Source organism: Ambystoma mexicanum, chromosome 10 (genome assembly GCF_040938575.1).
Source record: "Ambystoma mexicanum isolate Mex_15411 chromosome 10, UKY_AmexF1_1, whole genome shotgun sequence".
In the NCBI taxonomy this organism is placed as follows: domain Eukaryota; kingdom Metazoa; phylum Chordata; class Amphibia; order Caudata; family Ambystomatidae; genus Ambystoma; species Ambystoma mexicanum.
This window is the reverse complement of record NC_090932.1, coordinates 1,024,333,177-1,024,346,964: the sequence shown is the minus strand read 5'-3', so window position 1 is coordinate 1,024,346,964 and position 13,788 is coordinate 1,024,333,177. Positions and strand designations below refer to the sequence as shown.

Below are 13,788 nucleotides of genomic sequence, written 5' to 3'. Positions count from 1 at the left end.
GTGGGGGATGAGCCACTGGACGATGTAGTCTTTTGACACCTGCCCTGAAAGCTTTGACTACTGGTACTTTCCACCATGATATTTTATGTTGTGATGGGGGATAAGCTGCTAAGGTTGTAAAGTGTACCTTGAGCGAGTTGCAAGCTAGGCCAGAATCTAACAAATAAAGCATGTAGATGACCACCTCTGTTGTATAACAATTAGTTGTGTTTATCTATTTGTGATTACACCAGAGTACAAACTTCTTCCACTTGTTCAAATAACAATATCTGGTATTAGGTTTCCTTGCCTCCCATAACATATCCATATGCTTTGTGGGTTACTGTTAGGTGTCCACATTCTAGGACTTCAAAAGCCTGCTAAATTGGTTGTCTGCAGATTTGGATATGTTATTATGCTGTCGTTCTTTGTGAGCAAACTGAATTGTTTGCACTTTGGTGAACAGACCAACATGTTTAGCAGGTGTGAGTACCAAGGCTGCCTTGCCCACATTAGTGCAATTAGTGTCATGGTTACACCTGTAAAGACTGGTAGGGGGTGTCTGTACTTCTGCTCTCTTTGGTAGAGGAGAGGCACAGAAGACCCCAGCCAAGATTCTCTATAAGGTAGCAATGGACGAGCAATCAAGGCCTAGCTTCTCAGGAGGTGATGCGGGCTGGTTCTTAAGTACAGTGTAGTCCCCGAACCCCCACAAAGGAATGTCCACACACTGTATTACTGAAAACACAGTCTTTATATAATTAATATTCAAAGGTATGTACACGATCACAATAACGCACTTTGTACTTGGAAGTCAATAATGATAAATATATACACGTCTAGAGTGGTACCACTAATGTTATCAAATCTCATTAAAGTGCATCAACTGTACGGTTAAAATGTCACACAGATCAATAACGAGTAAACCAGCAATAGAGATAGGCAGGAACGTAAGATGGTTGAAACAATAGGCAGAATGCTGGCCCCCTTACCTAGACACAGTTCTGTGTTGAGATCCCCCCACCTGGGCAACCTGTAAATAAAGATATATATAGCACACGCCCAGTCCATATAATGTTCGATAGTCTTACTTCTTCCTATTAAGGTTTTACCCCCCCCAATGTACCTGGTGGAGTAGAGTTCTCAGACGATGCGCCGACCGATCCTTCTTGAGTGCCTCCCTTTCAGGCGGGAGCCACGGATCGTCGAGAGGTGTCGGGGAACTTGGCGCTCGGTGTCGGGGAATCGACGGCCCTTCTTGAGTGCCCTCCCTTTAAGGCGGGAGTCACGGGTCGTCGAACGTCCGACGGTGAACAGGTTGAACTACGGCAGGGAAGTGACAGCTTCGTTCCTAGCGGTGCTCGTCGATGACAGAGCGTCGGCGTCCAGCAAGGAAGAGGCGTGCGGGGCACCTCGGTAACGATAGTTCTGGACCGCAAAGAGATGATGAAGAACTGTGGCCCAGCAAGGGCGTCGAGTCGTCGTCGTCTTTGCGGTCTGTAGGTGGCGGGAAACCCACCGGTGGATGCTCCTCGGCGCGTCGACGGTCAGGCCTTCTCCAGCGGGAGACAAGTGGATGCCAAAGCAGACGAGAGCGTCCGATGATCAATTGAAGTCCTTAGGCAAACGGGAGCACGGCGGCTCCGGTCGGCGACGGCGGTCGTCGACAGTGGCGGACAACAGTCCGGGTGCTTCTCCTTGGAGTTCCGCAGCAGTCCCTGTATCGGGTCGGCAGCCTGTCGAAGGTCTGTCTACCAGGGAGCGTTGGCAAAGATCAGCTGTGCACTATGGTCCCTCGTAGCTCAGGAAGGGGGCGCCTTACCAGGTCCTCTCTGGGTCAGTCCTTGGAGGCACAGCAGCTTTCGGATTGTGAAGGAGAGCAACAGCAATTCTTCTCGTCCAGCAGGGCTTCAAGGTCAAGCGTCAGTTAATCCAGTTACTCGTCGTAGTGGACTTTAGCTTCTGAACACGATTCCTAGCAGTGAGAGGTCCCCAGATATACTGTTGATCTCCCGTTCATTCCGCTGGGTCACACTCAAGCATCCAATCACGACTACGGGAATTCATGCAGGCAGGCAGCCAATCAGGCACACAAGGTATTCAGGCCATTCACTTCTCTCCAGACACTCACAGCAAGTTATGTGTATTGGGACAAGTACCGAGCCATTCAACACTCCAAGCTGCATTCATACCGGTTTCGGGCAGGGTTGTCTGAGTCATTGTGTCAACCACCAGATACTAGACACCCACAACACAGAATGCATATTCGTTACACACACTATTCATCCAGGTCCCACCTACAGGAGGTACCCACAACATACATCACCGGGAAGGCTCCAGCTAGTTTGACTGGGCCTTCACAACAACACCATATATGGCAATTCCACCCAACAGCCAGTCAGGGGGAAGCGACAGAGTCAGGGCTTCCCAGGACTTTGGGAAAACAAGGTAATGGGTAATAGAAAGCAAGAGGCCACCGGGGCCATCTTGTTTTCCATCAGGAATCAACTGATCCCAATGGCAGCGCCGGGGTATCCCAAAATGGAGGATACTCCGCGCACCTGTCAAATTCAGCATGGAGCTGCCACCAGCCCATACCCTGCTCTGTGGGCCACCCACAGGTGCCCAAAAACATACACTAGGGGCACCTAGTTGTATGTTTTTATCCTCATGTTGTTATGATGTCTGGCGTGCTCTCCGTCCTGCTTTCTGCGCAGTGGCGCATAGTTTCTGCGGGTTGAAGTGACCGAATTAACTTCACTGATGCCAACCCATTCAAGTATCTTTAAAGAGGCAAGTTTGATTATAGTACTCTTTGAGGGCCTTTGCTTTCTTTCAGGCTTTTAATGTCTTTCCCTGATTGTTTCCCCCGTAGGTATGCAGAGGTTTGCTGGGTGCGCTGCTTGGGTTCGGCTCCTGCCGGGATTTATGGACGCGGAGCGTATGAAGAAAGGTAGGTTCAGCACAAAGTGCGGCGCGCTAATGTCTTTTTGGGCTAACCTGGATTCTTTATTCCTTTTCAGGTTACGATGGTCTTTGGCCAGGTGAAGAGATTTAGGTTGCTGCTGTGATTGCCGTGAGTAACCTGTTTAACGTTGTCCCTTTTTCTCTCCTCCCCAGGTGCTTCATTCCGGTGCGAGCACGATGTCCTGAAGATGCTGCCAACGGGATGAAAGACCGCGAGCAGCTGGGATCGAAGGATGGAAGACTGCAGGTAAGCTGGAACTGCTAATGATGTTCTTTTGTCTCCTCTGCAGGTCCGCGATTCCAGGTACGCCGGGTGCTGGTCTCTGAACACTGTGAGCGTTACGCTGCTGGCTGCAGAATAACGCAAAGCACGTTCTTTAGCTTGGGTGTGGTTTATATAGCCTACCCTGTAAAGTAGTCCAGGTAAAGTAGTCCAGGCTACCACACCCTAAAACACTGCACCGCACAGTCTGCTTTTTAGGGACTAGACTGTATGGGTGCCTCCATGTTGGCTGCAGGCCTCCAGTAGTCCCTTCAAGTCCCATTCCAAATATGAGCCTGGCGCCAAAGGTGCCAGGACTGACTCCAGGAGAGTCCCCGGTGAAAATGCAAGGCCCTTGGGGCCACAAATGAACCCCGAGACCTAACCCTACCTGGCATGTGACCATGCCAGTGGGGTTCTGGGTCACGGGTCGTGACAGAAACCTTGGATGCCGAAGGGCAATAATTCACACAGACACTCAGCTAAACTGCAAAAAATGGCTCTTAATGGCCTTTTATTCACAAAAGGCATACATGAAGGAAAATAATAAGTTAATGAATAATTACTACACATATAAGGAATGTAAAAAGTCTAGAAATAATTCACTGTTCAAGTAGCAACAAAACAAATCTTGCCAGAATATGCGCTGAAAAGCCCCAAGACAGGCAGGCAGAGAGATCTTGACATCAACTGGCCTAGAAGCAGTACCTCCACTCTACCAACAAAGCTTTCTTCCAGACTGCTCTGGTGCCCCTCATTTTAAACCATCCACAAATGCGTGATGGCATTTTCCAGAATTTTCTGGCTTTCAAAGTCTTTACCAGTTGACAGTTCCAATGGGCCCCCAGCCGGAATGACTCATGGTAAACTCAATAGGCAAAACTCTTCCCTTTCTCATGAAAGCGATGTGAGAAACCTGAAGGCGTCTCACCCGCTAGTCACCAGGGGTCTGTCATCCAGATGGCCAGGACACACCCATCGCTTTTGGATGCAGTTCCTGGGGGCGGACCAGTGAGGGAGGATCACCTGGATGAGGGTTCTTCAGGGAGTGAGACACCGGACGGTGAGAGGCGGTATCTCCTTCCCTGTAACACCTTTCCCCCATTCTAGGAGGTAGGATACCTAGGAACTCCCCCCCCCCACCTCTACCGACAAAAAGACTTTCTCACAGACAGTTCACTGTGAGAGAAACAGACTAACACCCGAGCTGTATACCTGACATGGCCCAACACAATGGTCAGGCAGAGTCAGGCAATTACCAATCATTACACACTCACACCAGACTTCATCAGACTTCCCCACACGGATAAAAGGCGGAACACGAAAGCAAATTCTGAGCAAGGTAAAGCATGCAAGGAAGCAGCAGTTCCAAGATGGCAGTTTGATACAAGGAGAAAGACAGTAAGACCAGAGAGGGCTGCAAGGAGGGAAGTGCCCTTGACCTTTTCAGAGAAAAAACATTACTTTCACGAGCCTTCGAGAATAAGACATATAAGACCTGGAATTAAAGCTGAAGAAACCTGCATTGTGTTGAGGTCGCCGGTGCTCTCCCATTTCGAAAGCCAAGGCGGGGAGAGGCGTTTGCCTCAGTGGTACTGTCTTTGGCTCCTACAAAAAAGCAGCGCCAGTAAAGTCAGCACAGCCAGTGAGTCGGGGAGACTGATGGCAGACCGGTCTGTGTTAGAACCAAAGTTGCAAGCAGCAACATTGTATGGAGAAATCTGAAGAGAACAGTCTCAAGAGTATGTTACGAGCGACGTGAATATAATTTAACATCAAAGGAGTGACTGAACTTTTGAAGCTAAGATAAATACCGTATACAGAATTATTCAGTGCCATGTGGGTGCTCAGTCAAAGGTCTCCGTTAGGTATCCAACTGAGAGGTGGAAAATGTAAGAAGGAATTGTGCAATCGAAGTGGTCATGCAACGGGTGAAGCTAAACCCTGTGCACATTAGAGGAAAGGAACTTTTCATTTGCTTTGGTACATCAGGCCCTCTGAATCAAGAGACTTTGATAAGTAAAGACACTTGGGCACAGAAGGACCTGATGCTGGTAATGGAACTGTATCCTCGTGACGAAGAAGCCAGAGAGTGTGCTATGCTTGAGTGAACCACCTTATCCCGTGCTGAAAACGTGGGGAAAGGAGGCCAACGGCCCGAACATCCTGACATATCATTTTTGTTAATACTTCTTTCTTTTTCATAAACACTATCCCAACACTATTTGTATTTAGAGGTAAGGATTGGCAATCTTTTTTTTTTTTTTTAGTATAGGCCCTTTTATATTGACGAGACTCCACTAGGACTGCATTATTATTATTTTATGGTCATGCTTGCTCCCATCTGTAGATTTAGGATTAGATGGGCGTTTATCACACCATTGTTGAAGTTCAATGAACACGCTTGAACTGTGGTCACTTGTGTCTGTCTTACTGTTGATCCCATGCCTGCCTTACAGCGCGAAAACAGCTACATATATTTTCGTCAGCTTTGAAAGATTCCCTCACAACGTCATCATGTACCAGCTAGCACCTTCTTCAAAACAGTCCTCTAAGCAATGCAGACTAACATAAGCAGTGAGAATTGTTGAAAACATGTTTGCCAGTGGAATAATACGCACAACGTTACAAGTTCACATCAAGTGCAGTTTTCCCTGAGGCCTGAAGAAAGCGTCCATTATGGCTCTGAGAGCACTTAAAATGCACTACACACAGGCGCCATGTTTTAGTTAAAAGCATTCCATGTAGTTTCTGAACTATCTTTTGGAGCAGCAGTATCAGAGGAATGCATATGCCAATATCCTTGACCAGCTCATCCATAGTATATTGCCTAGGGACGCTGGTTTTGGGTACCTGTATGGAAGCTTGGGCGTTTTTGGTTTTCATACACTACGTACATGCCTACGTATGGATGACCCCCATGTTGCAAAGATTTATTTGAGTGTATACGGTTGAGTTCCCACTCATGTTCTGTTACTAGCATTTAGCTCAAGGTGTCTGCTAGATAGTTGTGTTCCCTTGGAACATGTTGAGCTTGGATGATGTTTTTCTACATGTGCCATCTCCAAATTGTCTGTGCTGCATGGACAAAGGTGTTAACAAAGCTCTCCCAACTGTCATGTGGCGACCCAGACGAAGGAGTCTTGACTGAGTAGTGCCATAATTCAAGGGTGTTTATTCAAGAAAAAAATAAAATGCCTATCTAGCCCTATCGCTATGAGGGAAGTTCACTGCCTAACAAACTAAAAGTACGGGTGCTCGTCCAAGTCCAAAAGAAAATAGTCCTTAGTCCAAAATCCAAATAACTAACTGGCCCTACCACTTCGGAAAACTTTTAAAAAAAGAAGGTCGGAGCAATGGCCTCTGTTGTTGTCTTCTGCATGGCCCAACACCTGGCTCCCTTTTCTTACGAAGAAGTCTTAAAAATGTGTCAAGTTCTGTATTTCTTTACACAAAGTAAATCAGTTCCTTGCAGTAAAGTCCTCGGCCTCTCTGCAGGTTCTGCATGCTCAGTTTAACTCTTAACACAAATTCCATACAATTACCCTTTTCTCAGGAAAGATATGTTTTCCTTAACACATCATTTCTTACTTGGTGCTTGACAGTGTGTCTTGTTAAACAATGGAACCCTCCAGGTTCTTTTTTCTCCCAGTGTGGCTCACAGGACTCCCTCTCCCCCCGACCCCCAAAGTACTCTGGCCCTCTGTTACGCTTGCTTTGGCAGGGCCTCAGTAGGGCATCTACCCATTTGTGTTTTACGGGCTCCCGCAACCCACGTGACTGCTCCAGTCTCGAATATAGAGACCTTTCAGCTTCTCAGGGCTCTCCAAAGCCCTCTTAAAGGCTTGCTTTAGCTCTGCTCCGGCAGAGCGTCTGCCCGCTTGGGTTTTCCAGGCTCCCGTAACCCTTGTGGCTTCTCGAGCCCCTGGTATCATAGTTTGCCCCCCTCAATGGCAGTACCTCTTCGGGAGAGATTGCTTCCCTTCTGCTGCTTGGTTCGGCAACTAACACACCTTGTGTGTAGATCTGGGATCCGACTTATCCAATGCAGTCAGTTAACGGGCCCAGGCTCACCGCAGCTTCTGTGTGGTCACGCCACTAGTTGAGAAAGTCGCTTCACCATCTCTCTCTCTCCCGACCTTGGTTTCTTGGTCGGTTAAGACGCCAGCCTTCTGGCATCTGACTAGCAATTTGCTCTTTCACCACGCCACCGCCGGCTCTGCAGCATGGCTCCACCCCTCTAGGACATCTTTCCGTCAGGGGCTCACCTCTGCATAGGATTCTCCCTCCCTGATTCAAAGTTCCTTGTGGTTTTATGTACGTCATCCAAAACAGAAGGGGTGTGTCTTTCCTCTTTGACTATGGACTTCAAGCAATATCCAGCATTACCTGAAGCCAAAGAGAATTAAGAAATGTCACTCTTTGGTGGATTCAAAACAGAAGTAACAGTCTTTCCAATTCTCATGCAGGCAGACAATGTACTACGGAGGCTCTTTCTGAGCGGGCTCACCTCCCTAGCCTCATAGGAGGTGGCTCCCGTCTGGGGAGAAGGGGCAAATATTCCAGATCCATCAACAGGCTGTTGTGCAATCTATGCTGGTGGTGTTAAAATGTTTCCCTTTAGCATATTTCTTATTAACCATGCTGGGAAGGGGGGTGGTGGGAGTGATCGTCCCAGGCCCCCAAACGGTTTTGGATGAGGCAGAGACCTGGAAGCATAGGGTAGGAGCCCTTGGAGGGTACAATGGGAGGGGGATGGAGACATGGCTATTGTGCGGGAAGGATAGTGCATGCCAGGGTTTAGTGCACACGGCGAATCAAACGCCATCTTAGATAATAGCATCCATATTGAAATCAAGGCCTAACACTGAGCTGCAACCAGGACTGCAAGCCCAGGCCACGAACATGGACATAAGTGTATGCATGTGAAAATCAGCTGTATAATGGGCACTGGTGAGAAAGGCCAGAGCTGTAGCGATTCAGAGACCCGTCATTGTCCCATGTTGCCCGCATTTTGTATCCCAGGAGGAATGCAGCCTGCAAGGCCACAAGAGCGTTGGGAGCTCACTGCGAAAAGTGATCCCACGTGAGTTATAGCAAACAGATGCCCTTCGCCCCAAGACCCCAGCATTCCAAGGTACCAGTCAGTTCCAGACAACCGACCATAAAGCTGTTAGACCTTGCAATAGATAAGAAAAGATCAAAAAGCACGGTCAGGCTGCTTTCGCCAAGGGTCACGTCATTTGTGCTGTGAGATGCCGGGAGGGGAAACGCAACAAACCTAAAACGAGAGTGGACATCTTTGGAAGGGCGCCGACGTGTCTGGAATCGAGTTGGGGTTTGTCAGTTTACAATAACGTCAGTCTGCAGTACCAGTTGCACATTAGGTTAGAGATAAACACTGTATTGCTTTTCTTTTTATAATAAACAATGAATTGTAGCTTTGTGTCTGATGACATGCAAGGAGGAGCCCATGTGGAAGAAGATGGACAGAAGGGACTGGGACCAATGGCCTGGCATTCCCTATGGAGCAGGTAACCTATGTATAGTGTCGCGCCAACCAGCCATTTGGATTTGTACCTTATGTAACTTACGTCACTGATGATGCTTTGTGCGTTCCATGGCAGCAGAGTGCTTTGCTGGAGCAACTCTATTTTTGTGGAAAAAAACCTTGTTCTCCATGCAAGAGGTGTGCTGGGCCTTTTTCCCTAGTGTGTTATATTTTGTCTGGCATGAGCGTTGAGGGGCTTCTCTACAACCACCATTGTGGACCATTTACAATTGTTGGCAAGGCCTCCACTATATTGTCCCTCTCTTTGGAGACCATTGGTCCGGCAGCTACTGTGCTGTAAGCATGTTTAGAAGTGCAGACTAAATGATAAAAATCCATGAAACCATCATGCCCAATAGTTTCATCACTTTCCTGACAGTCATCAGTCGACCTGCTAAATAACATGGGATTTGTGCTTGCAGTGCATTTAATCTCTCCAGAGTTGGGTAAGCCACTGCATTTTTAGTGTCTAGTTCTGCCCCTAGAAAAGTCGTATTTTGACTTGGTATGAGGCTTGATTTTTTCTCATTCATTGAGAATGCTAGATGGTATAGTAAGTCTACAGTCTGCTACATGTGATGAAGGCATTATTCTGCACTTTACCCCGTTAACCAGTCGTCCAGAGAAGGGTATGCTGGGATTGTTTTGTGGCGCAAGCGAGCCCACAACTGAAAGCACCCTGGTTAATACTCACAGTACTGAGGCAATTCCAAAAGGAAGTACCATGAATTGGAAATGTATTCATACCATTTGAACCGCAGATACTTTAGACAAACTGGAAACATTGAAATAAGAAAGTATGCGTCTTTCGTATCCAATGTGGTCATGTAGTCTCCTTTCTTTAGAAGGGGTTTGACATCCTGTAACGTTGTCATGTTGAATTTTTGGGGTTTTACTTATTTGTTTGCGGGCCTTAGGTCTAGGAACGGTCTTTTGGTCTCGTCTTTTTCGGGTACCAGAAAATATACAGAGAAAATACCTGTGTTTACCTGTTTGAGAAGGACTGATTTGATTGCTCCCTTTGAGATGAGTGCCTTGATCTCCTCTTGAAGCAACTCCAAATGCTCTTTTGGTACCTTCCATGATATTGGCGGATGATCGCGCTGCTGTAAAAGCAGCTTGATGCAGTACCAACCCCTCCTCCTGTGTTTAACACCCACTTGTCTGGTATTATCCCCTCCCATGTGTGGGCGTCTGTTGTAATGCGACCCCCCCCTCACTGGGTAACATGGGAGGGGATTACAAATGGGAAGTCATTTCTTGGCTGGGCCTTGCCCCGCCTCTGGGTTGGCGATGGGCTGTATATGAACGTGTTCCTTGAGCAAAGGTGCCTTGGTAAGCAGAGCTTTGCTGTGAGTAGGTGGTGTGGCAGACTATAAGGCTGGCCTCGAAAGGAACACCTAGGAGAGAAGGTCCCTCTGGGTAAATGTTTTACCAGTAATTTGACCTAAGGGTTTAATGGTGTCATGCTCCTTTGTTGGTCTTAGCAAAGGCCTCATCTATCGCTGATCTTAACAAAAAAAGACTCCTCTACACTGGTTAGTCCAGTAAAATGGCCTGTGTCTCAGGCTTAAAGCCTGATCCCCCTACGCCATGCGTGTCTTTTAATGACAGTGGCACCTGCAATTATTCTACCATTTGTATCTGCTGCATCCAGGGAATTTTTGATAATGGCCTATTTTCCCTCTGCGATAATCTTACATGCAGTTTTAAATGGTTCAGACGCATCCTCTGCAAGACGCTCCATCTCGTCCCATTAGCCACAATTATAACATTCCATAAGGGCTGTAGCATTTGAGATTATAAGCAGATATGCAACTGCAGTGGTTAATTTCCTCCCAAAGGAATATATTTTCTTACGTTCCTTATCGGGAGGGTACTCAACAGATGCTGTGAGGGCTCAGTAATATGAGACTCACAACTGTGTTTAGTTTTCTCAAGGTTTGACATTTTATTTTAAACAAAATTAGAAAATAAAACCCTAACTACACCTACTCTACCAGGGGATTCCCTACCTAGTCTAGGATCTAAGGGAAATTCTATCATACATAAAACTGACCCTCACACTAAACATTTGAAGCAACATAGAAACAACATAAATAAAAGGTTACCAAACGGACCGCTTGGGGGCGCCAGGAAAATGACGGCTTGATCTCCAGCTCCCGCTCTCCCTGACTTTCAAGAGATTAGAAGGATCAGACCCAAGCAGCCCTAACACATAAAACAACACGGAACAGTGACGCAAAGGATCCTGAGCAATCCAGCTGACCCAGAGACAACACGACAGCCGAGAAGCCGAGCACTGCACAATCAGCTGTCTGCATCCCTGATGGTCTAATCGGCAGCTAAAGGGCAGCGCTTGGCATCGGTGGAGGGACGACTGCGCGCAGTCGCCAACACCAGACGGGATACGCTGTGAGTACACCCGCCCCACAAGCTCTGCACCCCACGGAAGAGCCGCGAAAGTGCAGTGGGAGGTGTGCATTCCTTGACTGGCGGCACAGTAGCTCAGCGACCTGGCGGAGGCTGGATGCACCAGCCCAGACCAAGGAGGAAGCGTACACGGGCCCGGTGGCAAGTGCGCCGCAGGAGCGGGAAGGGTGCACAGCCTTGAGGCTGGGAGGCAGTGGGAGAAGGCCTTAACACCCATGGGCCCCAGATCCAGTGGCCACCATCCCTGCATCGGCTCGGGGCAAACAGCTGTGCCCCCCGGGCCGCAACTGCAGGAAGCTCACCCACAGGCCCCTGCCAAAGCTAACCTCACCACCCAAAAAGACAGGGGATAAGGGCCCCAAGCAATCCAAGGGGACATTGGGGTGGGCAAGGGCACCCTATCCCTCAATCCAGTAGGGTGAAGACCGTGGGAGAGTGCCAGAAGGGGCAGAAGCCGCTTACTTGACGCCACCACCCAGGGATGGGAGAAAAACAGCCGATGTCCATGGAGGGACCGGGAGGGGCGGCTGGAGGGGTCCCGGAGTGTCGCCTGCTGGTGGGCATAGCCATCTCAAGATTCACCATGAAGGAGGACATTGGAAGTGTTCTTGCTGAGATAAAGGCACTCAGAGGAGATCGGCAGGCGTCCATAGTCGACCGAGCGAGGTGAATGGACGCAGTGTAGAAAAAAGTAGAAAACCTGGAAAACAACCAGCTAAATGCGGACTTCGTAGAGATGCGCCTAGATGCCCAGATGACAGAACTAGAACTGCGCGAAGAAGTGACACTGAAGATGGATGACCTAGAGAACATGGAAAGGAGAAATAACATCTGCATCCTAGGCCGCAGGGAGTCGGAGGGGGAAGGCCCGTCCCAAGTGGAGCAGAAAGTGCAGGACATTGTCAACCTGCTATTTGAAGCGGAAGGAGGTAAAGAGGTGCAACTGGAGCGGGACATACAGGTCAGGGCCCCGATCAGTGCTGGCCAGGTTCTCTCGATACAAGGACAAGGCCGGAGTGCTCACGAGGGCACAGACAAAACAAGCCATTGAATACGAAGGCTCACGTGTCACAGTGTACCAAGATCTATCTAACCTGACGCTGTCCCGAAGACTAGACTGCCGGCCGCTCACAAAGTGGCTAAGCGAAAAGGGAATCCGATATCGCTGGCCATTGCCTTTCACCCTGAAGTTTGAGGTAGAAGGGGTAGAGTACCAAATTACCTCAGCCGAAGAGGCCAAACAGGCCATGCGCCACCTAACTTCAGCCCTAGAGAAGGAAGTAGAATGGCTGTCGACCCCGGCAAAGAAGAAGGATAAGCGAGATCCACTAGAGTGCCCCCCCCCCGGTGGAGAGAGGACAAACTGGCCACAAGTATGTACACCAAATGGCCCGTCTCCAAGAAAGACCACCTGAACTGGTTCCGGACTACGATTCTGCCAACCAGTTGCCCCACGGGACAAAGACAAAGGTCTACCCCAAGAATGTCAGAGGCGGGGGACACAACTTCCCCCAAGTTGCCCTTGATGAAAAGGAGGGCGTCTCCAAGACACTCGCTGCCCATTGCAGCACACAGTTACAATGTTCGACTCTAGTTTTGTTGGGGTTTTCGGGGGTAGTTTTGCAAACAGCCATGTTTGGTACTGGGATCTATCAAGGGACGTACTGTCATACCAGAGCAAGGCAAAGTAGGGGACAAACCAGAGGTAATCAGCTAAGCACACTGGGATGGGTCCTACCTTGATGCCTGATGTGGGTGGAAGGCAGAGCTTGGCCGTTGGAACCCTAAATGTTAAGGGGATAAACTCGCCCACAAAGAGGTCCCTGGTGGCATGGGAATTTCGAAATGCCAGCCTAGATGTACTCTTTTTGGATGAAACTCGCCTGGTGGCAGGAGAGGAGCAGCAATTGAGGGGAGCCGGGATAGGGGTGGTCTACTGGGCCTCAGGACAGTCCAAACGAGGCAGAGTGGGTATGATATTGCACAAGCGCGTGCGCCTCGAGGACCAAGAGGTCTCTAGGCTGATGGACAGACGCCTGCTTATAGTGCGGGAAACATGCGAGGTGCTGGGATGGTGTTCACTGCCCTATATGCCCCCAACCAATGAGGCGCTGGATGCAATCCAGGCAACCCGTGGGGAGGTATATATTATAGGAGGAGACTAACTCCTGGGCAGACGAGTTGCTAGAAAGTCAGCCTGGGGCACAGCCATCCATAGAGGACGACGAGGGAGGGGGCATCTGGGTCGGAACACCATGGCAAGGGGGTTGATAGATGCATGGAGAGAGCAGCACCCAAATGAGGAGGGTTACACATTCTTTTCAACCCCACACGCTACCTACACCCAGATAGATTATGTGTTGTTAAATCAGGACCCGGGAGGGAGAATATCCAACTGTGAAATAAGGCCTGTGGGTGGTCTGATCATGATATGGTGCTACTGCGCCTAAACACTACAGGACTCAACAGGGGAGACTACAAATGGAGGTGTAATGATTCCCTTTGGCGGGACCCACGTTTTGCGGATAAGCTCTGGGATGACAGCCGGGCATACTTTGAAATGGACACAGAGGGGATGAGCGTTAACACACTGAAA

At 48.9% G+C, this 13,788-nt stretch overlaps 1 protein-coding gene across 4 annotated transcripts in view; it reads right to left on the bottom strand.

The window, feature by feature from the left end:
- ABCC5 (ATP binding cassette subfamily C member 5) overlaps positions 1-13,788 on the bottom strand; it is a 2,124,586-nt gene that overhangs the window by 1,749,745 nt on the left and 361,053 nt on the right. The window lies entirely within an intron of this gene.